The 13,637-nt window shown below is 44.1% G+C and overlaps 1 protein-coding gene across 1 annotated transcript in view; it reads right to left on the bottom strand.

Moving 5' to 3' along the window:
* The window catches only part of DNMBP (dynamin binding protein), a 115,924-nt gene extending 106,558 nt beyond the window's left edge, over positions 1-9,366 (bottom strand). The window contains exon 1 of the mRNA XM_031956245.1: positions 9,258-9,366. The gene's annotated coding sequence lies outside the window, so the exon portion shown is untranslated. The remainder of the gene's footprint in view (positions 1-9,257) is intronic.
* Positions 9,367-13,637: the final 4,271 nt, after the last annotated feature.

Below are 13,637 nucleotides of genomic sequence, written 5' to 3' on the forward strand. Positions count from 1 at the left end.
GTCTGAGACTTTCTTCCTCCCATATTCATAAAATGCTTTTTTCTCTCTCAGACAGCTAATAAATCTAGATCCAGCAATGCTTTCATTGACTCTTTCATCTTGAGCACTGGTTTGCTCTAGTTATATTTGGTCTAATTCTTTTGCCTCTTGTGATGTCTTTGTGAGAAAAAGTTTGTTTAAAAAAATTTCTGCAGCATTTTTCATTTCTTTTCCACTTATTAGGCTTCTTCCCTTTTACCTTTCAATGCCATTAGGCATTTAATTAGGTCTCTTAACAAAGTTTCTTTCCATGGCTTTACCTTTTACTATTTCTCTCTTCTTTATAATGTTCCATCTTCTATCATCTTTTTCTTTAAGATTTTACAAAGGCAGTTATATACCAAACCAGAGTTACTTTTGGTAATTATCTTTCTCTACTTGGCAAATAAAATATTTGCCTGAGAATGAGCCAGCTAGAGTTGGGTTCATAGTATGCAATGAATCAGTGATGTATGATATGAATTGGAATCTTTCCACATTTTACATTATGATTTTGTATTCTGAGTCTTTTAAACACAGTCCTCCATCCACATTCTAAGGACATCTTACTTTGCCTAGAATCTTTGAGGGAAATGAATCCAATGTTTACAGACAAGGACATTGAAACTCAGTTGGAGTCAGTGACTTGATTACCTGTCTGTTTTTGGTCACAAACTCTAATAGTTTGGTAGTCAGAGGCACTGAATTCCAAAAAACAATCATTCTACTTCAGCTGCTCTGCTTCAAACTCTACAGCAGAAAGTGTAACATGTCAGACAGTCAAGCCAGTAAACATTTATGAAGTGCCTACTATGTGCCAAGAACTGGGCTAAGTGATAGAGATACAAAGAAAGTAAAAGGCAGCACCTTTTTCTCAAGGAACTCTTAGTCTGACTGGGGAGACAACATGGAACAGGGATGGGGAGGAAAGCATTGCAGGCACTGGAGTGGGCCAAGGAAAATTCCCAGAGGAAGAGATGGAGTGACTCATTCAGGGACCAGCAAGGAGGCTAGTGTCATGGGATGAATGGGAGGGAAAATGTGCAAAAGGTGAGAAGTCTAGAAATGGGGAAGCAGTTTATAAAGAGCTTTGAATGCCACAGTATTTTCTATATTTTCTATTTCATTTTGGAAGTGACATGGCAGGGAGTCACTGGAATTGATTGAATAAGGATCAGAGCTGCACTTTAGAAAAACCACTGTGGTGCCTGAGTGGAGAAAGGACTAAGGAGGGGACAGGCTGGAGGCAGGTAGATCCACTAGCAGACTACTGCAATAATCACAGAATGAAGGGACGAGGGCCTGTACCAGAGTAATGGCAGTGTCAGAGGAGAGAAAGGAGTGTATTTGAGAGACACTGCAAAGGTGAAAATAAAAGACCTTGGCAACAAGTTGGATATGTAGGAGGAGAATGAGAGATAGTGAAGAACTCAGGAGGACTCCTAGGTTGTGAGCCTGATTGAATGGATGAATGGTAATAAGCATAATAATAATAATAATCAGTCTCTCTTCCACATAACAGCCCTTTAACTATGGTTAGCAGCTCTCTTTTCCCCAGCCTCTCAAGCACACTAAACTATGAGAACAGAATGTAAGAAGGCAAAAACAAATTTGAAAAAAACTAAAAATTCTAATCCATATTATTTCCTGTCCAGGGCCAGAGCCTCAGAGTTTTGAAGACTTTGGGAAGTCTTCAGACTAACCTAAATAAGCAATTAAACTGTGGTATAAAAGATTAAAATCTCCAAAATGGGTTCATGACCTAAACATAAAGAATGAGATTATAAATAAATTAGAGGAATTAGAGTTTACCTCTCAGACCTGTGGAAGAGGAATGAATTTATGACCAAAGAAGAACTAGAACTCATTACTAATCACAAAATAGAAAATTTTGATTATATCAAACTGAAAAGTTTTTGTACAAACAAAACTAATGCAGACAAGATTAGAAGGGAAGCAATAAACTGGGAAAATATTTTTACAGTCAAAGGTTCTGATAAAGGACTCACTTCCAAAATATATAGAGAATTGACTCTAATTTATAAGAAATCAAGCCATTCTTCAATTGATAAATGGTCAAAGGATATGAACAGACAATTCTTAGACGAAGAAATTGAAACTTTCTAGCCATATGAAAAAATGTTCCAAGTCATTATTAATCAGAGAAATGCAAACTAAGACAACTGAGATACCACTATACCCCTGTGAGACTGGCTAGAATGACAGGGAAAGATAATGCAGAATGTTGGAAGGGATGTGGGAAACCAGGGACACTAATACATTGTTGGTGGAACTGTGAATACATCCAACCATTCTGGAGAGCAATTTGGAACTATGCTCAAAAAGTTATCAAACTGTGCATACCCTTTGATCCAGCAGTGTTACTACTGGGCTTATATCCCAAAGCGATCATAAAGAAGGGAAAGGGACCTATATGTGCACGAATGTTTGTGGCAGCCCTTTTTGCAGTGGCTAGAAACTGGAAACTGAATGGATGTCCATCAGTTGGAGAATGGCTGAATAAATTGTGGTATATGAATATTATGGAATATTATTGTTCTATAAGAAATGACCAACAGGATGATTTCAGAAAGGCCTGGAGAGACTTACACGAACTGATGCTGAGTGAAATGAGCAGGACCAGATCATTATATACTTCAACAACAATACTATATAATGACCAGTTCTGATGGACCTGGCCATCCTCAGCAAGGAGATCAACCAAATCGGTTCCTATGGAGCAGTAATGAACTGAACCAGCCACGCCCAGGGAAAGAACTCTGGGAGATGACTAAAAACCATTACATTGAATTCCCAATCCCTATATTTTTGCCCACCTGCATTTTTTATTTCCTTCATAGGTTAATTGTACAATATTTCAGAGTCCGATTCTTTTTGTACAGCAAAATAACCGTTTGGTCATGTATACTTATTGTGTATCTAATTTATATTTTAATATATTTAACATCTACTGGTCATCCTGCCATCTGGGGGAGGGGGTGGGGGGGGTAAGAGGTGAAAAATTGGAACAAGAGGTTTGGCAATTGTCAATGATGTAAAGTTACCCATACATATAACCTGTAAATAAAAGGCTATTAAAAATAAATAAATAAATTGTGGCATATGAATATTATGGAATATTATTGTTTGGTAAGAAATGACCAACAGGATGATTTCAGAAAGGCCTGGAGAGACTTACACAAACTAATGCTGAGTGAAACGAGCAGGGCCAGGAGATCATTATATACTTCAACAACAATACTATATGATGACCAATTTTGATGGACCTGGCCATCCTCAGCAATGAGATGAACTAAATCAGTTCCAATGGAGCAGTAATGAACTGAACCAGCTATTCCCAGCAAAAGAATTCTGGGAGATGACTAAGAACCATTACATTGAATTCCCAATCCCTATATTTTTGCCTGCCTGCATTTTAGATTTCCTTCACAAGCTAATTGTACAATATTTCAGAGTCTGATGCTTTTTGTACAGCAAAATAACGGTTTGGTCATGTATACTTATTGTGTATCTAATTTATACTTTAATATATTTAACATCTATCAACCAAATCATTTCTAATGGAGCAGTAATGAACTGAACTAGCTATGCCCAGAAAAATAACTCTGGGAGATGACTAAAAACCATTACATTAAATTCCCAATCCCTATATTTATGCACACATGCATTTTTGATTTCCTTCACAAGCTAATTGTACAATAATTCAGAGTCTGATTCTTTTTGTACAGCAAAATAATGTTTTGGACATGTATACTTATTGTGTATCTAAGTTATATCTTAATATATTTAACATCTACTGGTCATCCTGTCATCTAGGGGAGGGGGTGGGGGGGGGGGTAAGAGGGGAAAAATTGGAACAAGAGGTTTGGCAATTGTTAATGCTGTAAAGTTACCCATGTATATATCCTGTAAATAAAAGGCTATTAAATAAAAAAAAAGAAAAAAAGAAAAAAAAAGAAATAAAAGACACTGAACAAGAAAAAATATATATATATATTTAACATCTACTGGTCATCCTGCCATCTAGGTGAGGGGGTGGGGGGAAGGAAGGGAAAAATTGGAACAAAAGGTTTAGCAATTGTCAATGCTGTAAAATTATCCATACATATAACTTGTAAATAAAAAGCTATTAAAAAAATTAAAATCTCTCTGAATATATGAAAAATCAATATAAAATTCAAGAAAAATGTATAACATTCTTAAATGAATTCAGATTTCTGAGGGAGAAAAAATACTTTGAATCCAGATACTAATCTAAGAAAAGAGAGGGGTGATAGCAAAAGGAAATGATAGCACCCAGCAGGAAACAGAAAAATGGTTCAGTTTGTCCAATTAAGAACATCTCTCTCTCTTCTTTTATGATATTTTCTGGTATTGAGAGATATCTGGAAAGACAAATGTCTTTGATAGCTTAAAGGACCCAAAGCCCCTTAAATACAGCTGTTTCTTCTCCTATCGTTACTTAACTCTCCCTAGTTGACCATTCCTGTTCCTTCTATATCTACACATTCCAAATAAAATCCTTATAGAAACAATTTCCACTACGTATCATTTGGTTCACTGGAAGTGTTCACAGAGTACAGTAGCTAAAAAACCCATTGCAGTTTGGTTTTTGCTGTTGTTTTTCAACAGGAATAAGTTCACCCTTCTGTGTGACGCTAGGCAAATCACAACCCCATTGTCTCAGCCAAAAAAAAAAAAAAAAAAGAATAAGTTCACCCAGAGATCCATGGTTAGATATACACCATGAGATCAAAACCAGAAATGTCTTATATACACCCAAATATTTATAACCATGCTTTTTGAGTATCAAAGAACTAAAAACAATATAGATGCTAACTGCCATATAGCTAAACAAAACATAATGTGTTAATGTAATTAAGTATTACTGTGCATAAGAAAAATGAATGTGAAGAATTCGGAGAAATATGGGAAGACAAAACAACCAGTGTTTATAGTGCTTTAAGGTTTGCAAAACACTTTACATGTTACTCAGCTGCTCCAGAATCAAATTAGCAGAACCAGGAAGCCAACAAATACAGTGTAAAAAACTGGGACAGCTAGATGCCACAATAGTTAGAGTTATGGGCTTGGAATTAGGAAAACCAGAGTTCCAAATCCATCCTGAATTAGCTCTGTACCCCTAAATAAGTCATTAATCTCTGTTTGCTTCTGTTTCTTCAAAAATGATAACAGCACCTACCTCCTAAGGTTGTGATCTTTGTAAAGCTCTTGGCATATAGCAGGCTCTGTGTCAATGCTAATTATTGTTATTATTAGACAGACCAAAAATCCAAAACTGAACATCCAGAAGTTTGACCCTAGAGAAAAAAATGCAGTGATAACAGCCTGTGGGTATAAGATACTGTATAAGCTTGTTATACACAGCTCATATGTTGATTGGTTTGGCTGATATAAAAACAAGCAAAATCTTGAAAAATAATAGCCCAGTGAATCTACTGGGCTTAGTCAAGTAGTTCCACTTGAATTTGATCCAATCACTGCCAAAGTACAGTAATCTTGACCTACAGCCCCCTAAGTCCTACTTTGAGGTCCTTTAGCAGGGCTCCATCATTATCTGAGGTTGGAGGGTGATGTCCACAGGAGGCAAAAGTCTTAGATTTTCCACATCTAAGTAAATGGGCCAAAAGGGAACCTGGGATTAGGAGCAATTACGGAGCAGAGAGGGAAAGAATTCACCTGGGTTGGTGGGAAGAACACAATCTAAGCGCAGAAATCCTCAGACTACCGCCTGCGGGCCACATGCAGCAGCTGAGGATAATTATCCCTCTCACCCAGGGCTATAAAGTTTCTTTATTTAAAGGCCCACCACAAAACAAAGTCCAGCCCATCAACAGTCTGAGGGACAGTGAACTGGCCCCCCATTTAAAAAGTTTGAGGACCCCTGGTCTAAGGCATGACTTAAAAGTTCAAGTAGAATGCTGTCATTCTACATTCTACCCAGATTCATCTGGGTAACTAATCCTGAATGCTAGTTGAGGATGATGAAATGAAGGCCAGCACAGTATTCCAAAGTTGCTGAGAGATCAAAATGGAAGAAATCAGGAAAATGTTCCTTCTTTGGAAGCAAAACAAATTCCTGGCTCATCTATATTTCCAGGATGAGCCCTGCCACTATTCCCCTTGCTTTGGTAGCCAGTCCCATTGTGTCCTTGCTGTTTTCCAGACAAAAGACTTTCAACAGGCAGCTGTTCCCCTTCACCTGAAATGCTCAGCTTTCTCACCTGGGCTTGCAAGAACTCTCTTAACATAGGGACTAAAAGTCTCACTTTTTAATTTATAACCCCAGGGCCTCATAGGTGATTAATAAATGCTTGATGATTAATTGGGCACAAAGCATCAGAGAAAGACAACTGTCTCATGTTGTCATCTTTTATAGTGTCAGCAGGCAGGTCATCTCCCCCTCTTAGTCCCAACTCCTACCCCCAACTAGACAAAAAGAGTTTGGATGGACTCATCACCAGAAGGCTGGCCACCAGATAACATTAATTTTCCCTCTGAATTACTAATGAAGCAATTTACTAAGGGCTAGAAATATGATCTATAATGAGAGGGAAATCATAGATTAATGAAATATCAAAGTAATAATTTCAAAATAAGAGAGAGAATGCCAAGTCTCTACAGGACACTATTAGTGCTGCCTCTGTGATATATTTCAATAAATTCCTTGAAAATAGGAATCCTCTATCGTATCTTGCATATTGCATTAGGCTTCTAATAAATATCTGTTGAATGAATGAACTATTTGCTATTATGGAATTGTACAGATATTAAAGATAGAAGAAAATCTAATTTTATCTTTAAAGAGCTCAAACTTTTTAAGATTTCATTTTATGATTCAATTTTTAAAACTTTCCAAATCAAAAAAGGGTTAGTTCTGACAACCCTTGTCAGACAGTATGTCAGGCAGTACCCTCCTATGACAGTAAACACACAGCAGAACACCTGAGACACATAAGGGTGAGAGGTTCAACACCTTGTTCCTCAAACTTCAAATATATGAAAGCAAATGAGGGAACAGCCATTCTATTTTCTCTGTGTGAGAACTGGACTGTAGTTATGTTTCTATAAAAAGAAGAAATGAAAATGAGAACAGGTACAAATATGGCAAGTGGGGATATTTATATAGCAAATAAATTTGCACACAGCTAATGTTCATTTGGACAGTGATCACTTCTCTGAGTCAAAGTTCCTCAAGTAACATCACAGAAGACATCTTTTGTTGCATTTTATTGCATATCATTCCAGTCTGACAATGTATATTATATATATCAGAGGTGTCAAACACTGCTTGCTGAGGCCCAAACCAGATTAAAATGTAAATGGGAAAATAAAAATACAACAGAATATAGATGGTCACATGTGGCTTTCTAAATTAATATGCTGCTGCAAGGATCCTTATGTACAATCCATTTGATACCACACTTGTCTATCACAGAGCAAAAGAGAAACTATATTTCAAATGTGAATGCTTTAAATATGAAATATTTATTGCGTTTATTTCTATTTTTGTAATCACAACAGCATTTTTTAAAAATCACCTACATCAAAAGGCTCCCTTGGAAGAATTCAAAAAAATTATATCAATTACTTAAGAAAATTCTAGAATTTTAAAGCAAATAAAGTAAGTAATATAGTTTAATTTAGAGATAAGGAAACCAAGGGCTAGAGAGATCATGAAACTTGCCTACTTGCATGGTTCACGTCATTGTGAAAATTTTAAAAAAATTTTAACTCAGAAAAATCTTGGAAGGTTCATATGTGGCTGAGCACATCATTCTCAGAAAACGCTGATTTTTCTAGGGATGTTTTATTTTCTATAAAAATGAGGAAGGTGGATTAGATGATGTCTACATTCCCTTCTGGCTATAAGTCTAAAGCCAAAATAATAATCATGAATAAATAGTCCTTTTTTAATTCAGCAACACACAGAGCAAATTAGAGAACTCCTAAACTCCAAATATAGGCATTACCAACAAATATAGTTCCAAAGTAACCACTAATTAAGAAAAACTTTTAAAAATTATATGCCCAGTCTTATTAGTTCACACCTGTAAAAGTCTTTATTCTTTTGTCATAGTGGAGTTTAAGTTACTGCAATAAATAAAGTTAACTATGATAAATGCATAATGCTGAAATAATGCAATTTTTTTTCCTACTGGTCCATACAGGAAACAGGATGTTATGCACAAACAGGAATGGAGGAAAATCTTTTACAGGATTGATGATTTTACCACTTAACCCAGCTGCATCCAAAGTAACTCCTCCCCTGGCAGGGGCATGTTTTGCAGCCATATGATCGTTATCACTTGCACTATTTAAAGGAAGATTTTTTTGCTAATCAAACTCGGGGTTAGCGTGGTAAGGAAGGGTAAATAAGAGCGAGTGTGGAGGGCTTTCTTTGGCGATTCCGTGACCTGGGCGAACACTCCAGCTCGGGAGTCCAGTCATCTTATTTCCATTCCTGGCTGCTCTCCTGACTTGGGTCATCTCGGACGATCCCTCCCCTCCCTCCTCCAAGGGAAACGGGAATTCTCGGCAGAGCCGCTGAGGATCAGGGCGCATTCCCGGCTGGTCACTGAGCCCCAGAACGCAACTCTGTTCCCCTGCGCCTCCCCCGACCTCACAAATGCCCTTCCCACCGTGGCGCTCCACGGGGTTCGGGTGGACGCGGGGCCCAGACGCGCGGCTCCAGCCCGACGGGCTTCCTGCCTCATTCATCTCCCGTCCGTCACGAACTTCCCCGTTCCAGGCTGGGGAGGGGCGCGTCTGGGGCATCCTGAGCTACCGCCACTTACCCTCCTCCCTCGGCCTCTTTCCTGACCCGAGAAGCAGGGATGCTGGGACCTACCAAGCCCTACTTCGCAGGGGCGTCGGTTAGGGCTCAGGGGGCTACGCGCGGCGCCCCAACAAGGTCGCCTGGGAGAACAAGTACGACTACGTAATGACTCGGGGGTGGGAGCCCCAGGACCAGCCGCGTCGTGACCCCGTCCGCCCTTCTTCCGAAGCGCCCGCAGTGGGCGGAGGTGCGACCGCGGCGAGGGCACGCAAGGCCTCCAAGAGCAGCCCGCTTTTCCCGGGAGATTTTCCCGGCTTGCCCCACCCCCCTCCTCCTCTTCCACGCAGCGGCGGAATTCATTCCCCCTGGGGCGCGGCCCCGCCCTAGCCCCCCGGCCTGGCCCCGGCCCGGCCCTGACCTGCGCTCCGCCGCGGCCCGTCCGGCTCTTGCCCCTTGGTCAGCCACCTCCGCCCCTCGGAAACTGTACGCCGGGAGTGAGTCAATCCGGCCCGACCCCGGCGGTCGGCCCCGCCTCCCGCCCTGCCTTCCGCCCCACAGAGCCCCAGCCTTCCTTCGCGGCCCCTCAGCCCCGGGACACCGCGGCGCGCGCCCGCGTTCCCCTCTAACCCCGCGCAGGCTGCTGCACGCGCTCCCCCCGCCCTGACTGACGCCCCGCGCTCTGCCCCGCCCTGACTGGCGCCCGCGCGCTCTGCCCCCGCCCTGACTGACGCCCCGCGCCTGCCCCCCGCCCTGGCTGACGCCCCCACACTCTGCCCCCCCCGCCCTGACTGACGCCCCGCGCGCTCTGCTCCCCGCCCTGACTGACGCCCGCGCGCCTCTGCTCCCCGCCCTGACTGACGCCCGCGCGCTCTGCCCCACACTCTGCCCCGCCCGACTGACCCCCGCGCCTGCACTCTGCCCGCCCTGACGCGCCCGCACACTCTGCCCCCGCCCTGACTGACGCCCCGCGCGCTCTGCGCCCCCCCCCGCCCTGACTGACGCCCCGCGCGCTCTGCCCCCCCGCCCTGACTGACGCCCCGCGCTCTGCCCCCGCCCTGACTGACGCCCCGCGCGCTCTGCCCCCGCCCTCGACTGAGCGCCCCGCGCCCCTGCACCCACCCCCAGCTCCGCGCGCTCTGCAGTTCCCCCCACTCAGCAGTCCCGTCGCCCAACGCCCGCCCTGCCATCGCATCCATATCCTCCCGCCCGCACGCTGCCTCCCCACGCCCGCGCGCTGTCTCCCGCTGCCCCTCCTGCGTCGCCCCGCACGCTGCCTCCCTGCCCCGGACCGCGCTCCTCGGAGCTCTCGCCCCAGAGCGCCCGGCGGCGCGTGCTCGCGAGCCCCGGTCTGGCTGAGGAGGGGCGATCGCCGGCGCTCGCGAGCTAGCTCAGCTCCAGCTCAGGCCCCGGACGGCCTCTTCTCGAGAGCTGCGGGCGCGAGAGGCCCCGAAGCCGCCGCGAGAGCCCCGCGTCCGGGCATGCGCCGAGGAGGCGAGAGCTTGCGGCCGGCGCTCAGCACCAGCTGAGTCAGCTCAGGGCCCGACAGCCCTGGCAGCCTCCGGCCTGAAGCCGAGCAGGCTGCGGGCGAGAGCGCTCCCCGAGCCGGGCCAGGCCCCCGTCCGCGGCGATGCCTCATGCCCACGAGGCAGGAGCTTGGTGCCGGCTCGGCTCTACCGCCAACGTAAACGGGCAGATAACGATCCATAAGGCTCTCACATTGGGCCCTAAGAAGCCGCGGCCGTCTGGTGCCTGGCCACTGAACCAGCGATTAATGGGCCGGTCAGGGGGCATCCTCGCACCTCCTCGGAGCCACGGTCCGCAGGCCTTCCCGGCGATCCCTCACCTCCCCTACAGGCGTAGGCGAGCAGAAAAGGGCGAACAAAGTCAAGGTGTGTGCGTGTCTGGCCGTCCACGGGCTGCGAGAGTAAACTGGCTTGGGCGTAGAGAGGATCGGACAGTTCAAGAGAGCTGATAGACTTCACTGTTTTGGGCCGACAAAGCAAGGCAGCGGCCGTCTGGTGCTGGGCCACTGAACCGTGGATTAATGAGGCCGGTCATGGGAGAGCATCCTCGCACTCCGGGGCCACGAGGTTTCCCCGCAGGCCAGTCTCCCCCTCCCCCCCCACCTCCCCCTAAGGGCGTAGAGGAGCAGAAAAGGCGCGAACAAAGTCAAGAGTGTGTGCAGGTGTCTAGGGCCCGCGTCAGAGCGAGGGCTGCGAGGTAAGGTACTGGCTTGGGCCCGTCAGAAGGGAGGAAACGGACAGGTTCAGAGAGAACGGGATAGACCCGCAAGGGCCGACACAAAGCGAAGTGAGCCGGCCCAAGCAGAAGCATTTACGTGGTGATGGCAGCTTTGTAAGGGAAAACTACTCTTCCTGAAAGATTTGGGAGCCCCGATCGGCGGAACGACTCGCCACAATTCCAGAGAGCCAGTAACGAGAGCCATTCCCTGGTAGAGGGTGATGTGACCTATATTTTCGAACGTGGCCAGTCAATTCAGGAGTTAGATTTGCTTGGCTTTGTATATTTCTAACAAGGACTTTTTTTTTTCCATTCCTTCCTTTTTTCCTTCTCCATTCCCACTTTCTTCCTCTTGGATGGAATGAAGTGGGAGGAAAACTAATGCTTAAGTGAAAAAACATTAGTTTTAAAAAAGTAATGCCAATTGTCTGTAGTGATGCGTAGTTTGTAGCAGGTGTGTGCTTAAATAGCAATTTTCCTGTGAAAATGAGAGGTGAGGTGAGTGGAAAGCTGCTCCTGGGTCAAAGAAAAAAAAGTTAAGATGTTTTATTAATGTGTAATTGAGGGAAGATAAAATAATTAAATACAATAAAAAATTAAATCTGTTCTTTAAAAAAAAAAAAAAAAAAAAGAGGGACCATGGAATTTAGAGTTGGGAGTTTTCTCAAATGTCTAGTTCAACCCATTGCTGAATTTCCACTGTTTTCTTTTTTTATATATACTCACAGATATTCAAATGTGATCCTGTTATGCAGATGGAACCCCATCCATACCTGCACATAGTGTGTGACTCTTGTCTGAGACCTCCCAAAAGTTAACTACATGCAGCGTCCACCCAAAAGGCTGGAGACCTTCCTGCCTTCATCCTTTCTATTTTGGTCTGTTTCTATTTTAATCTCTCTATTTTGATCATACAGTTCTGGTTTCACAACCTTTGCTTTCAGAATCCTTCAAACTTTTATTTTTTAGCCGTTTCCACCTTGCAAATCACCAGCCCTAGATTTCCTGACTGCAATATCTTTTTCTGCTTTTCCATCCTAGGGTTGAGCACTGATCAATCTGAACACAAAAGATGAGCTCTAACTTAATTAATAAGCATTTGTTAGTTGCCTACTTTGGAGGGGGCAGACAGCAAAGAAAATAGCCCGTTCCTAAAGGAATTTGCAGGGGGGGGGGGAAGAGGGGAGTGAGGAGAGGGCATAAAGAGGAAGCAAGACAAACAGCAAATAATTGTAAAATACATAAATTTAATGCTGTATAAAGTCATTTCTAAAATGAGGGGATTTAATAAGGTGATTGGGAAAGATTTACCAGAGTATATGTGCTTTGGAGAGTTTAGGGGACAACTAAAAATTCTAAGGATAACTAGGCGGTGAAGTAGATAGGACACCAGGCGAGGAATCGGGAACATCTGAGTTCAAATATGAACTCTGATGCTTGCTAGCTGTGTGACTCTGGACAAGTCACTTAATCCTGTTTGCCTCGGTTTCCTCATCTATAAAGTGAACTAAAGAAGAAAATCACTCCAGTATCTTTGCTAAGAAAACCTCCAATGGAGTCACAAAGTGGGTCAGAACTGAACTCAACAACAATGACAACAAGAGAATTCTAAGGTAACATCGATGACTGCTGTTGATCTGTTTTACTCACCAGAGGGCTCTCCAATACCCCCAGGAGAGTTGGGGGACCTCAGCCTTCCTTGGTCCCTCCCATTGTAGGGTCTCAATGACTGACACCCCTAGTTCTATCTAACTATTAACTTCCAGTTAGCTTTCACAAAAGGATTTACTTAAAAGATATAACATTTTCTCCCAACACCTTGGGCGTAATTTCCTTCCCTATTTCCCCCCAGAACACTGCTCTGACCTCTGTAGAGGGAGAGATTAGGCTCACAGTTTAGCTCAGTTTCTACATAGTATTTAATTCCCACCACCAAGTTCAAGTCCAAAACCCAGCTGGGTTGGCTAGCATCCCTAGACCCTGGCTCCTCAGGGTTTGCTTCTGCTGGGTTATCTGCAACACCTGACCTGGATTTTTGGACTGCTGGATCCCCATGGCTCACACTTCTGGGTCAGATCTAAGATTCTACTCCCTAAAATTAGAATGGAAAAGAATGCGCAAAAATGCCAAATAAGTAGGCTCATCTCTTGGAACATATGGTCTTACAAAGTAGGGACAGATGAGGGTGAGGGGAAAGAAGCATCCCTTCCCCACCCTCTCCCCACAACTTACTACATGGTAAAATGAAAGAATCCTTTACCCTAGGACATAAATGCCCCCTAAACCTTGACTTTTTAAAAACATTTAATAGTTCTGGCTGTAGAACCAATGGGGAAAAAAGGCTATTCCCAACTATGTGGTAGTTCATCACAAAATCTCGTCTTGCTACAGACCTCCAGTCTCCCAGAAGTAGTCCCATAGTGCCTTCCACAAGGGTGATGCCATCTTAGGTGGCCTGAACATGCTCCAAACCTCCATTCCATGATAAAGCAGTGGATTCCAGGTTTGGGGGATTAGTGGTAGAGAGGATACAGCCTGGGAAAATTAAGTAAACCAG

The sequence above is a fragment of the Sarcophilus harrisii genome, chromosome 2 (assembly GCF_902635505.1).
Source record: "Sarcophilus harrisii chromosome 2, mSarHar1.11, whole genome shotgun sequence".
Classification (NCBI taxonomy): Eukaryota; Metazoa; Chordata; class Mammalia; order Dasyuromorphia; family Dasyuridae; genus Sarcophilus; species Sarcophilus harrisii.